This window comes from Natrix helvetica, assembly GCF_964273705.1.
Source record: "Natrix helvetica genome assembly, chromosome: 2".
In the NCBI taxonomy this organism is placed as follows: domain Eukaryota; kingdom Metazoa; phylum Chordata; class Lepidosauria; order Squamata; family Natricidae; genus Natrix; species Natrix helvetica.
Window position 1 is genome coordinate 115,953,747 of NC_138552.1, and position 20,640 is coordinate 115,974,386.

Genomic DNA, 20,640 nt, shown 5'->3' on the forward strand with positions numbered 1-20,640 from the left:
GGTACTAAAACAAAAGAATTAAAAAGGAGAAGAAAAATTCAAAAGAAAAAATATAGAAATTACAAAAACAAGAAAAAGAAAAAATTAGGCGAATGGGCGCAGAGAAGAGAATATAAGAGAAGTGAAGTTCCTGAGAGACTAAGAGAAAATGGTTGAAAGGGGGAAAGAAGGAAAAGGATTTACTAGTAGAATAGAATGAAATTTGATAATATAGCCAATGGTAAATAGCTAATATGAAGTGAGGGAAATAGATTAATACTATTAATTGTGGATAATTAACTAAGTGAAATGTTTACTATGTAAAATCGAATTTGAAGATTTATTGAGAGTAAAAAAGAATAATAGATGGAAATGATATGTTAAATGTGATTAACTTGGAGAGGCAATAAGGATATTGTTTATATATTAAGAAGAAATTAGGTAAGCTGGAAAATATGGAAAGAAATTAAGATGACTGAAATATGAAATGAAAGTAGGATGTAAAATGAACTATGTATAACAGAAGATGTAAAGGGGAAAACCTGGACAACACTTTGTTTATAAAAGAAGTTAAAATATGTAATAAAAAAAACTTTGTTTCAACAAAAAGGAAAGGGAGAGAAAGAAAGTGGGAGTCAGGCAGGCTTGTCCAGTTATGAGATTGTTAACAGCACAGAAACTGGCCTCAATAAGCAATAACCACCAATGCTTTTGTTGCTCTCCCAAGGAAAGAACAAGACAACATACTATTCAAGTTAGAAAATTTAAAGAAATCCTTGTTGGTCACAATGGACACAGCAGAGCCACTTATAGATCTGGTCTCCCCAATAATTAAGCCTTTCACTTTTCCCCTAGAGGACAAGGGATTGCATGAATATGAGATCATGGAAAACAGAAGCCAAGATCCAATGAGGCCATTAGAGGTCCGAGTAGAGATGGAGATGCTATCATCCTTATGTGAATATCCCATAACTTCAGCACCAAACCAAGTAACTGAGAGACGACCCACCTCAGTGCCACCATTTCAAAGTCGAATGAAGCATGACCTAATAACTCCTTGTCCTACACCTAGAGAAGATGTATCGGAATGGCAAGCTTTGTTAGCTGGTGCTAAAACCTCTTAAACTGAACAAGTTCCTCAAAAGTCTACAAAGGACTAAGATGGGACTCCCCTACTTTTAGAGAAGGCCCATTCTGTGCGTGACGACACCTTAATCTATTGCAACAACCCAACAACTTCCCTTTGTATAAATCAAGTTTCCTGATGAGATGCAAAAGATGAGCCTCTTTCCCTTATAACTTGGAATATAGCGGGTTGGTCTGTTCCATCAAAAGACCAACTCTTTTTTGACTATATATCACAATTTGACATCCTCTTCTTACATCTCTGCAATTTAAATGTGTATCACTGCTACCTTTCCAGCCATGGATTGTGACTACCTTACTCTTATTTAAACAGGTGGAGATTTTGCTTTTTAATATTTAATAAGAAGACTTTGATCAACAAGATTTAGAAGATTCTATTCTTGGCTGCTCAAATACCTCATAGCAGCAATAATTATAAAGGGGGGACTTAAATACTAAGATAGGCCCAAATGATCAAGCATTATTTAATCAATTTAAGATCCATTATGATGAGAATGTACCATGAGAACCCCTGAATTCCAGACAATTTAAAGATCCTAAAGCAAATTGGGCAGGTTTGTGTGTAAGACAGATGATTGTAGGTTTGGACCTTTGTATACTTAATGGGTCCTCATGGGGAAACTATCCAGCAGAATATACGTATCGGGGAGCAGGAAGAAAATCCACAGTTGATTACTGGATAATATCATATGACCTCCTGAAGTTGATACAGAAGAGGGAGGTAGACTCGCGACTGGAAAGCAATCATGATTCAGTAATCCTCTCTCACATTACACCAGAAATCTCTAAGGGCAGGCTCAACCTATCTACCCAGGTTAGCGAGCCAAAATACCCAGGTAAAAATTAAATGGAATGAGAAAAAAGGAAGTTACTAAATGGATGTTAGTTCCAGAAACCATAAAACTACGCACATCTCTACTAAGGAATAAGTTTGAAGGATCATACTTAGGAGTTTGAAACTTTAATTTAAAATTTAAAATCAGTTCTCACTAGCAGAATACTAGCTCACTCCAAAAGGCCAGTTTCAAAGAACAAAAAATGGTTTGCTAGAGATTGCGTGCAGCTAAAAAGGATATATAACATGGAGTACAGGAAAAGTAAAAATGCCTCTTTTGAGGATCACTACTTAAAGCAGTTGAAAGCACAATATAAGACCCTTCTAAAAGGAAAGAAAAGTGCGGCTATGAAGGAGTCTTGGCATAGATGTAATCAGTCAGGACAAAAAATACATCCCTTTTTTGGTACATCACCAGAGGATTGGGGAAATCTCCCCTACCCCCAACTAATCAAGTACCAATTCATGCCTGGGAAGAATATTTTAGTATGCTACGTAACCAAGAAGAGTCAAATTAGTTTGGACCAAACTCCTTACTGGCCCCCCGTTACACCATAAGAGATATCCTAGTTGATCGGAGCCCTCAAGGCTAATAAGTCACCTGGGGCTGATAATGTCCTGCCAGAAATAATAAAAAAGAATGCCAATTGGTGGGCCATATGACAAGAGATTGTGGATTAGCAATTATTTTAGCAATTTATAAAAAAGGTAATAGAAATGACACAGGCAATTATAGGCCCATTCTAAACTATAAACTTCAGGATTGGCTAATTTCAGGGGGGATAATCCTGTAGGACTGAAGAGAGCAATTAGGGCAACACTTGGCTATTGCAGACAAAATGACAGTTGGTCTTACCTAAACTGTTATTTTAGCAGTGTTGCGGGATGATCCAGAATTGGATATTGTCACGTCCAATTGGCATCGAGACTGAGTTAAACTGAAGCCATGCCCCTGTGCTCTTTTCTTCTGGCCCCCCGTTTCAACGAATTACTTCCTCTGAGAATAACTGCAAACAAGGCACAAGGGAACACTCCCTACCCCCCTGAACCCACCCCCACAGGACAAATCCCAGGGCGGGACCTGAATCATCCTGCAATATTCCTAAAATAACAGTTCAGGTAAGACCAACTGTCATTTTCTGGAGTGGGTTGCAGGATGATCCAGGATTGGGACATACCCAAGTTAATGTCTCTCGGGGGGGGACGGGACTATTGGTCCCTTCTGATGCTAATACCTGTTGTAACACCCTGAGACCAAAGGACACGTCAGACGAAGCGTACACATCCAACCTGTAGTGTCGGATGAAGGGAGACAGGGAAGCCCAGGTCACAGCCCTGCAGATATCAACAATCGGTACCTGTGTTGCCCAGATTGCCGAGGTGGCAGCACTCCTGGTGGAGTGCGCCATGATTCCCTGTGGAACTGGTAGATGTTTAGCTTCATATGCTAATGCGATAGCCATTTTAATACATCTTCTAATCGTGGAAGAAGAAACTCTTTTACCCAAGGAAGATGGGTGAAAGGAAATAAACAAAGCCTCGGATTTCCTAATGTGTCCTGGGCGTCTCAGATAGATGCATAGGGTGCATTTGACATCCAGCTGGTCCCAAAGTTGCTCCCTATCCTGGGTAGGGGCCGGATAAAAATCCATCAAGATCACCTCCTGAGACCTATGGAATAGTGGGAAGGAAAGTTGGGTCGAGTCAAAGGTCTGACCTGGAGGACAGCGCCCCCAGCTCAGAAATGTGATGTGCCAAGGTGATGCGACCAAGAACATGACCTTCAAGGTCACCAACTTGAGAATGACTGATCTCAAGGGTTCAAACGGTTCTCACACGTGGGAAACCTATGCACCACCAGAAGGCGGAGGTTACTAGTGCCCTCCAGGAACCTCTTTACTACAGGAAGTTGAGATAGCGGTAGATCCCTATCCCCTAATACAACAGTGGACAAAGCCGCTACCTGTCTCTTAAGCATACCATGGGAGAGCCCTTTCTCCAACCCATCTTGGAGGAACTCCAATACCTGTAGCACCGAAGCCGAGCGGGGGTTTGACCCTGACTTGTGGCACCAGGACACAAAGGATACCCAAGTGGAATTATACGTAAATCCTGATCGTGGAACTCCTTCTCAAAGCCTCAATAGTCGAGATCACCAGTTCGGAGAACTGGGCATCCCTTAAACGTTCCCGCTCAATCTCCACATGGTCAACTGCAGCCATTGTGGATCTGAGTGCGCCAATGTTCCCTGCTTGAGGCCTACTGCCTTCTTTGGAATCCTCCATGGCCTTACCAGACAGGTCCATAATGTCCACAAACCACACCCATCTGGGCCAGTGAGGCACTACTAGGATAAGCTCCGCCCTTTCCATTACCACTTTCCAAACTACCCCCGGAGAGGAGGGGGAGGAAAGGTGTAGATAAGTCATAGCCAACGGGTCCAGAGAGCGTCAACTGCCTCCATTCCCCGAGTTGGGAACTGAGAGAAGAACCGCCCCACCTCTGCGTTTTCGGGCGTGGCGAAAAGGTCCACCTCCAGATGGCCAAACCTGGTGCAGATGCTCTGGAACAACTCCAGCACTAGGCTCCACTCCCCATGACCAACTGTAGAACGACTCAGCCAATCGGCTTGGTAGTTATTCACCCCAGTGATGTGCTCCACCTGCAGCGACCACAGGTGCCGTCCTGCCCAGGCGCCGAGCGCCATCGCCTCAGTCCACAGAGCCTTAGAGTGTGTGCCCCCTTAGTGGTTGATATGGGCCTTCGCCACGACATTGTCAGTCAGCACCAATACATCCCAGTCTCAAACTGCATCCCTGAAGTGCTGCAACGCCAAGTGGATTGCTTGCAGCTCCAGCCAATTTATATTGTACTGGAGGTCTGTCCAGGCCCACCGGCCTTGTGTCATTTGCGACTCCAGGAAGGCACCCCACCCATACAAACTGGCGTCCATCGTCAGGGTGAGTCGTATGGGTTCTCTGAATTGCAGCCTTTGTTCAGAGCGGGAGAGAGCCACCACTTCAGCGACAGCTGGACTTGTGGTATTACCAGAACCCTTGACACGGAGTTGCTGGTGTTAGACCTCTGATGTGGTAGGAGTCGCCATTGCAGCGCCCTGGCGTGCAGACGCACCCACAGCAGGACCTTTTTCTTATTTTTGTCCTCAACTAGGATCGGGTCCAGGGATGCCCCGAATAGGGATCCCCCAGCATACGGTGCCGACACCAAGTGCCATTTTGCCTTGTTGTCCTCTTGCCATCCTCGCAGCCATAGGAGGCGATGGGAAGTGACAGAAGAAGCCATCGCTCAAGAGGCATACTTCATGGCGTTCAGCATCGCGTTGGCCAAGAACTGGGAAACTGCTACCAGCTTGTTGAGGTCCTGATGGATACGCACCTCCTCAGGTGGAATGCGCTCCTGCATCTGTTGGAGCCAGAGGAGGGCTGTGCAATTGAAAAACGACTCCAACGCTGTTGCCCTCATGGCCCATGCAGCGGCCTGGAACGTCTTCCTGAGTCAGCGCCACCTTCTTCTTGTCAGTCTTCAGGTAGTCTGCTACATCGCCGGATACCAGGGGTGCCATAGAAGCGAGTGCCACCACGGGATGGTCAATGGTGGGCATCTGCAAGGCCTCAGAGAAACTTGGTTCTATGTTATAAAACCACCTATCATTACTGCTAGGGTTGGCAAAGGACCCAGGTTTAGCCCATTGCTTCTTTACTACCTCTAAAAATAATTTTGGAGCAGGGATCTCTTCCTTTGCCGTGGTGGGCTCAGAAAAGACCGGTCCCTCCTGTTTCTTGGCAGGGACCCCTTCCTTGCCACCCTCCACCTCACCCAGCTGTGCAGTGGCCATAGCCTTACGCAGCAACGACTTGAACAAGTCAGGTGGAAACTTGCCGATTCCCACATACCCTATTTGATTCTGTCCCTACTATGGAGAGGCAACCTATTTAGTTCTTTTTGGAACTCCATGTCCTTCATTCTATTGATTACTACTTGGTTTGCTTGGTCAAAGCCTAGGGACATTAAGAATACCTGTGAGAGCCCGTAAGAGCCCAGCTTTTGTTCTCCCACCTGTTTCCAGGGGAAGGGAAAGTTGTCAGTCAACACTAGCGGAAACAGTCCCTCTGGAAAGAAATGTATTTTAAGCCAATAAAGGATCATAATCTGCCAGGCTCTTACCTGAATTTGAGGCATGCCTGTCTCAATTCTTAACTGGGCATTTGTACTTCCTTTGGGTGAAGCTGTTGGCTCGCAGGAATTTGGTTTGTATGGTTTCTAGCGAGTCTTTCTTTGCAAGGATTCCTGTTTGTTTCCCATATAGAATTTACGCCAATGTTTTGGCCTCAAAAAGTTTTAATGCAGCAGGAACTGACCTCCGCCTGTGTAAAAAAAAAAGGTTTAAGTGCATTTGAAGACCTACTGGCTGCTTGCAATGTATGATCCAGGTGTGCCTTCCCTATCCCTTGCAAGTGGAAAAACACCTCAAGGTATATAAATGTTCTAACCTGTTCTAAACTATGTCCTCCTATTTTCCAGGAGTATTGGTTAGGTCTTTTAGCAAAAACTAAAATTTTTGATTTATCAAAGTTAAGGACCAACTTGTTTTCCAGACAGGGTTGTAGGATGATCCAGGATTGGGTATTGTCATGTCCAATTGGCTCGAGATTGGGTTAAACTGAAGCCATGCCTCTGTGCTCCTTCCTTCTGGCCCCCAGTTTCAACTCAGTGTGGCCTGAGAAGGACAGGTTCTTTTGGCTCCCAAAAAATATTTCCAAATCATCCTGCATCCTATTCCTTACCTGGACCTCTCTCCTTGCCTGCTTATCCTTCCCCTGAATTCTTCCCCTGAAACCTTCCTTGAATGTGGCTGCTCCCAGGCACTGGTAAGGATTTTGGTTTTTCTACTGGGGTTTTTGGGACCCGTTTATCTCGCCACGTGGAGTGGATCGGCGGAGGCTGCAGCAGTTCCTCATACTCGCCTCAGGTCACTTTTCTCTTGCAGCGGTGACTGAAAAGCTCCAAGAAGGCTGCTAACTTCCAGGGAAAGCCAAAGGAGTCCTCCAAGAGGTGGGGAGCTTTCCGGAGCTGCGAGCCGTGACACATGGTGCCGCCAGCAGCCGTGACAATCGCACAGATTGCTGGAGCACCAGAGCGATCAGGGAAGGACAGGAGGCACTGGTCTACTGCGTGAGTGCTTCCCTGGGAGCTACAACCTGCCAAGCCGTGTGGGACACAGCCTAGGGCCATCTGAGATCTGAGGAGTGTGGAGGCTGCAAGATGGTGGGCAACCAGGAGCGGCCTTATTCCCCTCCTTTGTCACCAGGAGAGGGAACATCCAGCAGGGTTCGGATTAGGCCACAGTTTCTGCCAGGCAGAAGTTGTCCCTGGCTGCTGATAGGCCCTTTAGAGCCATGCAGACGGATGAGGAACGCAGGCACAGGGCCCTGGAAAAGCAGGTCTCCAGGGCTGAGCAGAGGGGAAAGCTTAGCCCTTCGCCCATTAGGTCACAATCCCCATTGGGTTCTATTTCTGGCCCTGCCTCCAGGCATGGATCTCCCAGCTCAATCGGGGTTTTGGGGGGATATTTCTCCTCCTCCTTCCCTTTCCAATGCTGATCAGGGCCCATACCAGAGGGATCCCTTTCACCGCAGAGGTTCCTTCACCAGTGAGGCACCAGTCAGGCCCACCTTAGCTCCTCAGCTGGTAATTAGGGGGTCTGCAGGGGGGGAGGACATATTTCCCATGGATATGGAACAGCTTCCAGATTGTGTCCAAAGGCTCATCGCTTCTGCAATTTCGCACAGAATTGCGACTGGACTGCATAAGAAGGCATCCTCTTCTGCTTCTGCAAGCAGGGCTGTGGTCCCGGGCTCGCACCAAATCTGACCTAGGCCATCTAACCCAAGTATGCAGAGGCCAGTGTCCCCTTCCCTGGCTAGTGTGGGGTCTATTGTCAGAGAACAGGTTCAGAGGAAGGCAGATGTGTCTGATGATGAGGACATCCCTGCTCCTGATCCCCCAGCTTTTTCGGGGTTGATATCTAAATGATCTGATCTTTCCAAAACAAAGAATAACTTTCTTCAGAGCCAGATTTTGCATTCTACCCTCAGGACTCCTCCACGGCAGGTATAAGAAAACACCAATAGCAGAATGGTTATGTATATGTGGTAAAGGAGAAATTGAAGATATCTCACACGTTTTATTGTACTGTGAGTTATACCGAGTTTATAGGTCAGCATGTATTCTCCCTTTACTAGAGAGATTGCCAGGGAGGGCAAACAATTTTTATGTAGGCTATGTAGAACTCCAGGGCTCAAACCCATCTACCACACATGCAGTGGCAAAATTCTGTATTGCTGCAATATCCACAAGAAAAAAATTGGTTACAGAATTATTGCTGTCAACTTGTAACAATTTTTTGGAGATATCTCTAACAATTTTTGGAACATTATATTTACTCACATATTTATTGGCTTTTCACCCACATAAACTAGGGAGTGACCCTAACAGTTTGAGAACATGTATTTTCTTTCCTTTTTTTTTGCCAAATTTTTTAAATTTATTTTTAATTTTCAAAACAAACATAAAAATCCTCCTTCTTTACATCCTGTAGAAAGTGTATCAGTTGGTTACAAACGGTTTTTGTGCATCTCTTCTACCGTCATCAAGTATAATTCATATTAACTCTAGTATCTTAACTCAAATGTTTATACATATTACCATCATCATACCTCCACTTTTATTTGACTATAATTGTTTAAACGTTCTTCATCATGAAATATAGCAAAATTTAATACATAACCACATACTGGCATTTCATTTACTTATTTATAAAATCCTCCATTAACATTAAATCCTTATATCCTATTCTAGCTAAATATCCATAATATTTAATAACTGTTTTCTAATCCTCCTTTCCAATTACATCCAATTTTCTTATATTATACCCATACTTATGTGTTGTGGCCCAGCAGGTGCCGTTGCTGCTGCCACCAGACTCCGAGAGTGAGGGTCTCTACGAGTCAGCTCCAGAGGAGATGGGCAACCCTGGACAGGGTTCGGATGCTGAGCAGGGATCCGAGAGTCTGGTCGGCCACCAGGAGGCGCCTGAGGCATGGAGCAGCGGTGAGAGCCAGAGGAGGGGGGCTCCCGATGCCATGCCTTGGAGCAGCGGGGAAGAGTCACGAGACAGTGAGTCAGAACTCAGCAGGGAGTTTCTGGACGCCCGTTACCGCCGCGCCCATAGACGCAAGGAGCATGGGCGTAATTATAGGCGGTAAAGAGCTCTCAGCTGCTGTTTGGGAGGCTCCCTTTCCAGGTTATAAAAGGGTTGACTGTGCATACGCCCTTTGCAGCAGTCAACAGAAGACTTATGCCAGAAGTTCTAGTCTGGAATTCTAGCAAGCTGGATAGCTGCTTTTGTGTTCTGTTCCTCTGAGTTTTGTCTTGGTGGCTTGTTGCCACGGAACCTCTTGTTTGTTTTGTGCAATAAACCTTGTTCCCTTGTACTGTTCCGGAGTGTATTCTGTGTGGGCAACGGAGGAAGGGGGGTCAGAACACTTATGTATAGATTATTATTATTATCCTTTATTTGGCTATATTCTATGTCACAACATTTTCCCCCTAATAATCGAAACTTAACTGTGTCTAATTTAGTTCTCTTTTTTATTGTTATTATTATTAACCTTTATATATAATCTCGGATATCATTCAGTATTCATACCCAATTATTACTTATCATAACACTACACATTGTATACAGTATTATCATTATCAAATTTTTATTTAACTATATCTATTATCACAAGAGTTTCACTAGGTTTAGCTAATGGTTTTAAATTATACTCTTCCATCTATCAACCTGCATCTTTCCAATAACAAAACAATCTTATGTCCTCTGCCATTTGTGGTATCAATCTTCTAAGCTTCTTTTTAATCAGCTTTGTATGGACTGGTCCTAGCAACTCCTTGCTTGTAAGATCTCTCATATAATCCTGATGCCCTCTTTCTGCTTCTTTATTCCACTTGTCTTTAGTTGTCAGCAGCGTTATCCATATTTTCGTTAATAAAGTTTCATAGTCCATAAATTCTTTACTTTTTTCTTCTTCTTCTATGTCTTGCTCTTTGAAATAGGTTTCCTCTTCATTTATTTCCTCTTTCAGTATTCCATTCTTTGCATTTTCAAAAACAAACCAATTACCATAAATGTCAACAAGTTTAATCGCTTTATATTCATTTTCCATTTCAATTCTTTGAGTTTTAATCTCATTTTGCATTTGGTGAACATCATCAAATTTTCGATCACGTCTTTCTGTTAACTGTTCCAAAAGTTCCAGTTTTTGTTCAATCTTCTCATATAAATTTGTTAATTTTAGTAATTCTGAAAATATTGTCCCCAGACTTACAATCTCTCCATTTTCCTGACACTCCGCCATCTTAAACAAAGAGCTCTTGCTTGGAAGGTTTTTTTAAAGTTAAAACATGGATTCACAAAAGCCGTTTTTTCCCCTCTTCTCTGGTTGAAAACATGCTTCAAAGGGACATTTGGCTTACTCCTATCACTCTGTAATGAGCCGTCAAAACAAACCACGAAGAAAGGGAAAAGTTCCGCTTGAATACACAAAGCTCCAATCAACAAAACCTCCCGGCACGTAGCACTTTTAAAATATTTCTTTTTTGTATATCTGTTTTGTATTTCAAATTAGAAAAAGAGGTCCAATCTTTAAATGAATTAAAAAATAATAATACTCACAGCGATGAAAGAGGAAAGCTTTGGTTTATAAATCACCAAAAGTCACAGAAAAAAAGACAGAAACAGAAGACTTAATCTGTCCATTTTAAAAAGCTTGTAAAGATTTCATCCATGAAGATAGCATGTAAGAAAATAGGATAACCACTGTCCAGAACAGTTGCAAGATTAATTTCGCCGCTTGAATCTTCTATTCTTCAATTTAAATTAATTTTTAAATTTTTATAGGCAGTCTCTCTTTTAAAACAATGAAGATTCCTCACCAGCTGGAAAAACTTTCACTTTCCATTCCTTCTGTTTTGGGGCCGCCACGACTTCATCAGCCTTGGCTGGATTTTTGGTCTTCTTGAATTTCTCTTGCTTCTTTCGGGGATTTTGCGATATTCCCGAGTTCAGCAAGATGTATTCTTCCTGTTCACTGTCTCTACGGGACAGTTTAGATCCGTTTGGACCCCCCAGTGGCAAAAGTGTTGATTGCAATCTCAGAGCACTGAGACCGCACATCGTATCGTCGCGACTTCAGCCCTGCCCCCAGAACATGTATTTTCTTAACAGGGATGTATTAATGTCAGTGGTATATAAAGATATATTCTATATTCTATTCTAGGTAACTTCACTTAGTCAAGTCTATCTTATCAAATTAATAAAATCTATATCAGCCCCATAAGCAGGAAATGAAGACCAGACACAGGATACCTTCAACTAATTTTAGTGAGATTTACTATAAAAACAGAAACTTGCAAGTGTCAAGATTGAAAAATGCTTAAGCTTCCTGTGAATATTATTGCTTTTCAACTTGCCAAAGAACTGGGGAGAGGGATGGGTGAGAAGGAATGCAGAGGCTACATCTTCAACCATGAGAGCCAAGGACACTTCTGCAGGTGTCTGCCACGATGTGGATTATTATCAAAACAAAAGATTGATTCCTAATTGGACAGTGTAATCCATTCCATGGGAGGAGGGGATGAAATCAATCATTAACTATATAGGGTTATGTGGGAAAATTTAGAGTTGGTTTTGCTTTCTTCTGTGCTGAAATGATATACTCAATAAAGTTTTGCTTTGGGGATTTTAAAGTTCCTAATGATGCCTGCTTTTATTGGGGCTGTTAGTCAGACGGTTGACATTAAGTCTAATTGTGCTGCGCCACCTCCTCTTTCTTGTGAATTAGATGTGTGTTTATCTAGGTCTCTTTTGAATATGATCAATCTGATGTGCACTTAAGTCACCCCCATTGCTTTTGTAATGGACCTTGTATATCTCATAAAAGTTAACTTCCTTTCTCTCTCTAGTCTGAAAACTCAAAATGTATCTAGAAGTGTATAGTTTTTGGTTGCTTTACTTGGCTATACCAAAGGTATGCTAAAACTTAAAATCTCTTCAGCTTGGTGAGGTAATGTAGATTTCCAAATGTAAAATAGCAAATGTTGCCATGGCAACTGTGATACAGCACTGACCTGAAATAACCTGAAGCCTGTATTTAAACAACCAAGCTTATATAATGTTTTAAAACATTAGGCTCAGGAGCAGTAACTAATCTTTGATCTTGGAATTCCCAGTGCAGGTTGCCACTGTTCCCATGTTACACTGAGAGTTTACTAAAACCTAGATCTGTGTAATCTAATATCATGAGTAAAGGATGAAACATGGTATTCATTGATACACAACAAATTATAAAGATTGCAATTCTAGGCCTATTTTTCTGGGAGCTTCACTGAACCAAAGAGCTTGTCCTTTATGTTAGTATTTTCATGACAATGTAAATCAGTAAATGAATATAATAAGGGATATAACAGATGTAACAAATACAGATATGGTGAGTGTGATGTACAAGGTATACCATTAAACAATAGGTGTTCTCATTAGCCTCCAAGAACAATCACTTAAAGCAGCACAGAATTTCATCTAGTACAATTTCATCTATATACTGAATAGATAAAAAAGTGGATCATGTAAAAGATTCTTGCTCTTAAGTCCACTGTTCTGAAAATAAATATTTAAAAATGCAATAGATATTGGTAAGAGTCTACTTTGGTTCTTCTAACAGCTTAGCTCAGTGGATTTCTCTCCACAAAAGCCATTTCAAAGCAGCTATTTTAGCAAGTTTAATTTAGAAAGCAGAAATCATCTATTGGATGAGCTGAAAAACACGACCATCTTTTTTTCTTTTTCTAAAAATGGAACACTAGTTGAGTGGGAATCACTATACCATGGTCCCCATTTCTAATACCCAAGCCAACCCAGAAGAGTACTGTTATCAATAGTATCAAAAGCTGCTAAGATATCAGAGGTAAGGACAAATACATTATCCTTGGGAGCAATTCTTTCAAGACTCTAGTCATTGCTTGATGACAGGGACTAAACAGGGACACCACAAAGTACTTACCCACAGGACTACCCAAACCACACCAGAAATTATCAGGGTCCATACCATATGGGGCAGACCTCCTGAATTGGTCTGACAATACAAGTCATGGGCAGCACTTAATCTCATCCTGGTCAGAGTGATCTGATTGTGGCAACTTACTGATGCAAATAACCCCCATATCCGCTCTAAGACAAAACAGCATAGCATAGCATAGCATAGCATTAGAGCTGGAAGGGATTTTGGAAGTCTTCTAGTCCAGCCGCCTACTTAAGAGAACCTTTATTATATCAGACAAGTGACTGTCCAGTCTCTTCTTAGAAACCTCCAGTGATGGAGTGCCCACAACTTCTGAAGGCAAGCTGTTGCATTGGTTATTTGTCCTCACTGTTAGAAGTTTCTCCTTAATTCCAGGTTGTTTCTCTCTTTGATTAGTTTCCAACCATTATTTCTTGGCCTGCTCTCTACAAATAATTTGTAGAATAATAATTTGACCCTCTCTTCTTTGTGGCAGCCCCTCAAATACTGGAATGGGTGTTGGTTACCCGAGACGCCCTTTCTCTGGACAGGTAGAGACAGCATCCATGCACGGGACATACCAAAGCTGTCCCCTCAGTAGGGGCAGGATGAAGTCTGAATCCGACTTTCCGCAACCCGTTGTAGCACCCGCCGACCAAAATTAACCAGTATGCATCGCCTTGGGCGATGCATACTGGTTAATTTTGTAATGCCGAATAAAGGGAGACGGTGAAGTCCACGTGGCAGCTCTGCACACCTCCTCCAGAGAGGCCTGGGTGGCCCAAGCTACCAAGTCGCTGTGCTTTGAATAGAGTGGGCAGTGATCTGAGCCGAAGGAACCTGAGCCTGTAAGGTGTATGCTTTCAAGAGCCAGCGCCACAGCATTGGTGATGATGCTTTGCACCCTAATGACTCTGGATGGAATGTGGTAAACAATGCCTCCATACACCGAAAAGGTGCTGTTCTACGGATGTAGATGAGAGGAGGGCCACTACCTATCTCCTGAGTGTGTTAGGTGCCAACCCTGAATCCAACCCCCCCTGTAGAAAATCCAATACCTGTGGTGTAAGGGTGTGAGATGGAACGATGTCCCTGGAGTGGCACCAACTGCAGAAGTCTTTCCAGGTGACGTCATATATGTGATTGGTGGAATCACGCCTAGATGGCTGGATGGTCGCTATGACTGCTGGGGACAGACCCAAGGTCATGGTGTGCCGCTCAGACACCAGGCTGTCAGTTTGATCCACTGGGGGTCTGGATGTGAGAAGGATCCCTGTGTCAGAGATGAGGCCTGAGCGGGGAGTTGTCACGGGGGAGCCAGTGAAAGTGTCTTGAGATCTGTGAACCATGGGCGGTGCAGCCAAAAGGATGCAAGAAGGGTTAGTTCCGCCTGTTCCTCCAACATCTTCTGAATGACCCGCTGAATGAGGGGGAGGAGAGGGAAGGCATAAAGGAGGCCCCTGAGACAAGGATATCAGAGCATGTCCACTCCCTCTGCTCCCAGGGTGGCGTACCTTGCAAAGAAGCATGGAACCTTCCTGTTGTCCCTGGTGGCGAAGAGGTCGACCTTGGACGGGCCAAATCGTCAGACCAATGTCCGGAACAGCTGAGGATGGAGAGTCCATTCCGACTGATCCAGGTGAGTCCGGCTGAACCAATCGGCTGTTGTGTTAGCCTTGCTGGAGATGTGTTTGGTCTGGATTGAAGGGAGGTTCACCTCTGCCCAGTGGTCTAGGCGCATGGCTTCTTGCATCAGATGTTTGTAGCGTGTGTCCCTCTTGTCAATTGACGTGGGCCTTGCCTGTGATATTGTCCGTAAGGACCAGGATGTGTCTGTTGACGACTGTGTCCTGCAGATGGAGGAGGCCCAGTCGAATCGCTTGAAGTTCCAACCAGTTGATTGTGTGATGCTGCTCCGTCGGAGACCAAAGTCCCTTGGCCACTTCCAATCCCAGGTAGGCTCCCCACCCAGACAGGCTGGCGTCAGTGGTGATTGTGACCCATGGAGGGTCTTGGAATACTGATCCCTGTCTCAGGACTGTGAAATCCCACCACACTAGGGATTTCAGAACTTCTGGGGGAATGCAAATTGACCTGGTTGTGCAACTGGTGTCATCTTTTTGGTGTGACAGCAGGAGCTATTGGAGAAGCCTGGTGTGGAGTCTGGCCCATGGGACTATGGAAAAGCACAAGATCATCTTGCCCAGGAGCTGAGAGATGACAATCAGCTGGGCTCGATGGTGTGCCCCGACCTGCCGGACTAAATTTAATAGATTCACCTGCCGTGCCCTGCCCTGAACTGTGTCTATTACTGCTCCTAAATGGAGCAGCTGTGTGGTCGGGATCAGATGGCTCTTCCCCAGGTTGATGGAGAAGCCATGCTCCCTCAGGATCTGGACCGTGACCCCTAGGTCCCGAGGGTCCTGGACAACAACAGGATGTCGTCCAGGTAACACAAAATCCCGATTGGGAAGGCTCGCAGGTGGGCCACAAGCGCCAACAGGACCTTGGTAAATACCTTCAGAGCTGAGGAGAGGCCAAAAGTGAGATCCTGATATTGAAAGTGTCTGCTCCGATAACAGAACCGCAGGAACTGCCTGTGATCTAGATGAATTGGGACATGGAGGTAAGCCTCCATGAGGTCCACCGAGGTCAGATAGTCATCCCTCCGGACACCCTCCAAGATGGTCAGGAGGGAGTGCATCTTGAACCATCAGTAGATAATGTGACGGTTCAAGGGTTTCAGGTCTAGAATTGCCCTCCAACCCGAGGCCTTGTGGATGATGAACAGAAGGGAGTAAAATCTCTGACCCCGTTGGTCTTCCAGGACCAGTTGAAAAGCCTCAGGGGTAGGAGAAAAATTCTAGGGAGAGGTCGTGTTTGACCATCTCCCTGACCCAGGCCTCCTTTGTGACCTCCTCCCACCTGTCAGCAAAGAAGGCTAATTGGCCGCCGATGAAAAGGTTGTCCTGGCAGTCATTTTTGATGGCGGAAGGGACGATTGGATCCTGTTCCTTGGTATGGCTGTTCCGGCTGATAACGTTGCCCTCCTCTGCCTGACCTGTCCTGATACTGTCTGCTGAAATATTGAAAATTTGGATGGGAGAAGTCATATTCCTGGTCCGCACCAAGAAAGGATGGCCTACATTGGTAGGGAGAGGATCCAGACTCTGATTTATGGAATTGGGAGGGGAGAATCTTCCTCTTGTCCTTCGACTCTATTAGCATGGGCTCAAGAGGGGCCCCAAAGAGTTTATCCCCAACAAATGGAGTGGAAGCCAAGTCCCATTTGTGCTTAGCGTCCGCCTGCCACTGCCAGAGCCAAATCATCCTCCTGGCAGATATGGATGAAGCTATAGCCTTGGATGCGAATCTGGCCACTCATAAGGAGGAGTCCGCCGAGAACTGCAGGGCCGCCTTAATCTTATTCAGATCTCGATGGGCCTGGAATCAGACTTAGAGCTCCTGCAGTTGAGTTAACCACAAGAGAGCAGCTCTGTCGAAAAAGGAAGAAGCCGTCGAGGCTTTGACGGCCCATGTGGCAGATTGGTGGCCCTTGATCAAAATGTGCTCAGACCTCCTGTCCTCGGGTTTCAGCGCTTCCTCAGGAATGCTGGGAACCACCATGGGCAAGGAGAGGGCCGCTACTGGAGCATCTATAGAGGGAACCTCAAGCAGCTTTGTTAGTTCAGAACCCACATTACAGAACCTCTTGTCCTGAGAGGTTAGGAAAGGGCCCAACCCTGGAGAGGACCATTTCTGCTGGACAATGTCCAAAAAGAGTTTAGGGGAAGGAATCACTTCCTTCTGGGCCATTGGTTCTGAAAACATTGGGCCAGTGGGGGTCACCAGGGTGGAAGTACCTGCTTGGGCGGCCTGTGCTGACTCCAGCTCTGCTACCTTTTGGACCTTCAGAAGGAGGGAGGTAAACATGGAACAATGAAAAAGGCCCCCCATGGTGGTTTGATCAGTCCTGGGGCTCTCATCTGCAGAGAGTTCTGAATTCCTATGCATCTCCTCATCCTCAGAAGAGAAAGATGAACTGCTAGGGGACCTGGAAGGCTGTTTGTCCGAGTGCTTGGTGTCACGGTGGGATGCCTGGCTTCCCTGTGTTTGTGCCGCCTGCTGCAGCTAGAAGATGAAGAAGACCTTTGTTTTCGGAGCCCTGCAGTAATGCCCTGCCGAATTGCCTCCGAAATGATGGTAGCCATTTCAGGTGGTTGTTGAGCCAGGTAGGCCACTGGCGGCCTGGGAGATAGGGAAGCTCTGATCCCTTGGTTATCCTCCTCTGTGGCCTCCACATTCCTCACTGTCAGAGGACAGTTCCTCCAAAGGGAGAAGGTGTGCTTCCTGGATGGGGCTAAGAGTGACCTGAGGGCTGGTGGAGATCTGTAAGGATTGCTCTGCTGCCCTCTTGGCTGCCTCTCTTTGGGCCTTTTCGAACTGTTTGTCCAAGGCCCTCTGGAGCCTATCCTCATCCTTTTTGGAAGTTTTGGACTTCCCCTTGGACTTTCCCCCTTTCTTTGCTGGTGGATTGTGTCTCTGTCTGGTAGATCTGACTGGATCTAGAAAGGGGGAAGACTGATCCATCCCTGCTTCCTCACAGAACTAACCTGCACCTAGGTTTGAGGCTAACCAAAGGAGGTGAGGGTAGGCTGTGTTAGACACTCCTGGGTCTAGTCTAGACTGGAGTCTGCTAGAGAAGGTTTGATATTTTCTCTGTCTCGGAGATCTGTGAGGCGCGTCCTCTCTATAAGGCCACCAGGTCGGAAGCAGGGAGGAGAGAGGGAGATTAACCCCCCCCCCGTATGCTTAGAGGGCACGCTGGGGCATGATGGCTGCAATCACGGCACTCCAGTGATGTTTAAAATGGCGGCCGCCACATGGGTGATTCCAAAATGGTGGCCGGCTCCTCTGCACCTTCCACAAAGCCTCTGAAGGCCTAGGATCTTGCTGGGAATGATCACTGCGTTCCCTGCCCTCTCCGCTGCTATGCCCCCCCCCCCGAGCAAATTTGACTTACAGAAGCTCTGAAGCTTGATCCAACGCTGTGGGTGGCACTGGAGTCACGCTACATCGGCCAGCACCGTGCGACAGTTCCTTGCGGCTGCAGAAATCTCAGGGAATAAAAGGAACCTTTAAAAAAGAAATCTGGAAGAAAAAAAGGGAATTTAGAGATTTTGAGCCAAATAAAACAGAAGGAATTGAGGAGAGATTGATTCACACATCTAGTCCTATTAGTTTAATGAATCACAAAGCTGGGTAGAGCTGCAGGAGAAGGCACGTCTTAAAGATATCAAACTCAGTCCTATTGATTAGTGTACGAGTATTACCTATGCATGGATGCTGTCTCCACCAACCATGGAAAAGGAGGAAGATTTGGGGGAGATAATTACAGAAATTGTAATATACTACAAAAAAATAAACAAGATATAAGAAAGGACATAGACAAGGTGTATCAAATTCACACTAATTATGCTAGGAGACATAGACTTCCAAAAGAAATACACGTACATTTTACAAGAAAATCAGTAAGAGATGAAATATATAAGAAAGTAAGAGAAGAACAGATAACATACATAGGAAGAGAAATACAAATCCTGATGCAGATACCAAAAATAGTTAGAGACTGGAGAAGACATTACCAATTTCTTACATCACAACTAATAAGATACAACATAATGTTCAGATGGCTTACACCAGAGGGAGTTACATCACCTAGCAGGAAAAAAAGATTCAAAATAGACACAATAGATAAGGCACATGCAACTACCTTTTTTGAAATGGCGCAAGAACTGAGTCTACAAGATATATTGTGAGAAAGAAACAGAAAACAATTAATACACATTCTATTTCAACCCACACAAATCATGGTCAAAGATAGATATGGTCTGGATGACACCGGGAATGAGAAGAGTTACAGAGGAGATTGAAATAATGACAAACACCTGGGCAGACCATAATCCAATAAAAGTAATATGGAAAGGACAAAAAAAGAGATGGACAATGAATCAAAGAATACTGAAGGATAAAGAATATAAAACAATGATAGAAAAAGAAATGAAATTGGTTTACAAAGTAAATAAAAAAGAAGAAACATCACTACAAAATTTATGGGACACCACAAAACCATTTATTAGGGGACTGACAATAGCATATTCGGAAAGGAAGAACAAAGGAGACAAAAACAAGAAACACTAGAGAAAGAACTCAAAAAATTGGAAATAGACCTGCAAAAAGATCCACAAGAAACAAAAATAAAGAAAAAGAGAGAACTGATAAAACACAAATTGAATCTGATAGCACAAGAGGAGATGGCCCAGAAAATCAAATTTACTAAGCAAAATTTTCTTTGAAAATGCGAATAAACCAGGGAGATGGTTAGCACACAAATTGAAAAAAGAAAAGGAGAAAAAAATAATACATCAATTACAGGATGAAAAAGGAAATATACAATACCGGAAGGAGGAAAAAATATATATAATACAGAATTTCTTTGAAAAATTATGTAACAAAGAAAACATCATGCAAGGTAATATTGAACAATACTTAAACAAAAAAAATCTACAAGAAATCGAGGAGACGAAAAGAGAAATGCTAAATAGGAAAATTACAATGATGGAATTAACGGAAGCAGTGAGGAAGCAGAAAAACAACAAAACACCAGGCCCAGATGGAATACCTGTAGAATTCTACAAAAATATACAAGTCCAATAGACACAGTAATGTTAGACCTGTATAATGAAGCAATTACAGAAGCCAGATTACCAAAAACATGGAGGGAAGCATACATAACACTCATACCCAAAGAAGATTCGGACCACCAACAAATAAAAAAACTACAGACCAATTTCATTATTGAACATAGACTATAAAATTTGTACATCAATAATGGTTGAACATCTAAAAAATATTAAATGAAATTATCCACACAGACCAAAATGGCTTTTTGCCAAAACGACAATTTAAAAATAATATGAGAGTAATTATGAACACATTAGAATATTATGAAGAACACCCTGGGAAACCAGCAGCATTGGTTTTTCTAAATGCCCGAAAGGCCTTCGACAATCTAAATTGGCACTTTATTATTATACAGTTAAAAGCTATGACATTTGGAGATAACTTTATAAAAATAATTGAAACAATATATTTGACACAAACAGAAAAAGTAATAATTCATGGGGAGGTCACAGAAGAATTTAATATTTGGAAAACAGTAAGGCAAGGATGTCCACTATCACCCTTATTATTTATCCTAACAATAGAGGTGCTACTAATGGAAATCAGAAAGAAACAAGAAATAAAAGGATTAAAAATTTAAAAAGAGAAATATAAAACCCAGGCATTTGCAGATGACATAGTATTTATTTTAGAAGAGCCATTAGAAACAGCAATCAAATTAATTCAAAAAATAGAGGAATTTGGTAAAGTAGCAGGACTTAAAATTAACAAGAGCAAAATAGATCATTACAAAAAATCTTACTAAAAGACAAGAAAGAGAATTAGAAGAAACAATGGGAATGCAGATAGTAAAAAGGG

At 43.7% G+C, this 20,640-nt stretch overlaps 1 protein-coding gene across 9 annotated transcripts in view; it reads right to left on the reverse strand.

Annotated features, from left to right (window-relative positions):
* Positions 1-20,640, reverse strand: part of HDAC4 (histone deacetylase 4) — a 318,456-nt gene that overhangs the window by 257,432 nt on the left and 40,384 nt on the right. For 7 of the 9 annotated variants that reach the window (XM_081945681.1, XM_081945680.1, XM_081945672.1 and 4 more), the window contains one exon: positions 18,122-18,249. The exons of 1 other annotated variant lie outside the window; for it this stretch is intronic. The gene's annotated coding sequence lies outside the window, so the exon portion shown is untranslated. Of the gene's footprint in view, positions 1-6,145; positions 6,346-18,121; positions 18,250-20,640 lie in introns of all 9 variants that reach the window. One more of the 9 variants, XM_081945676.1, reaches the window with a different exon arrangement.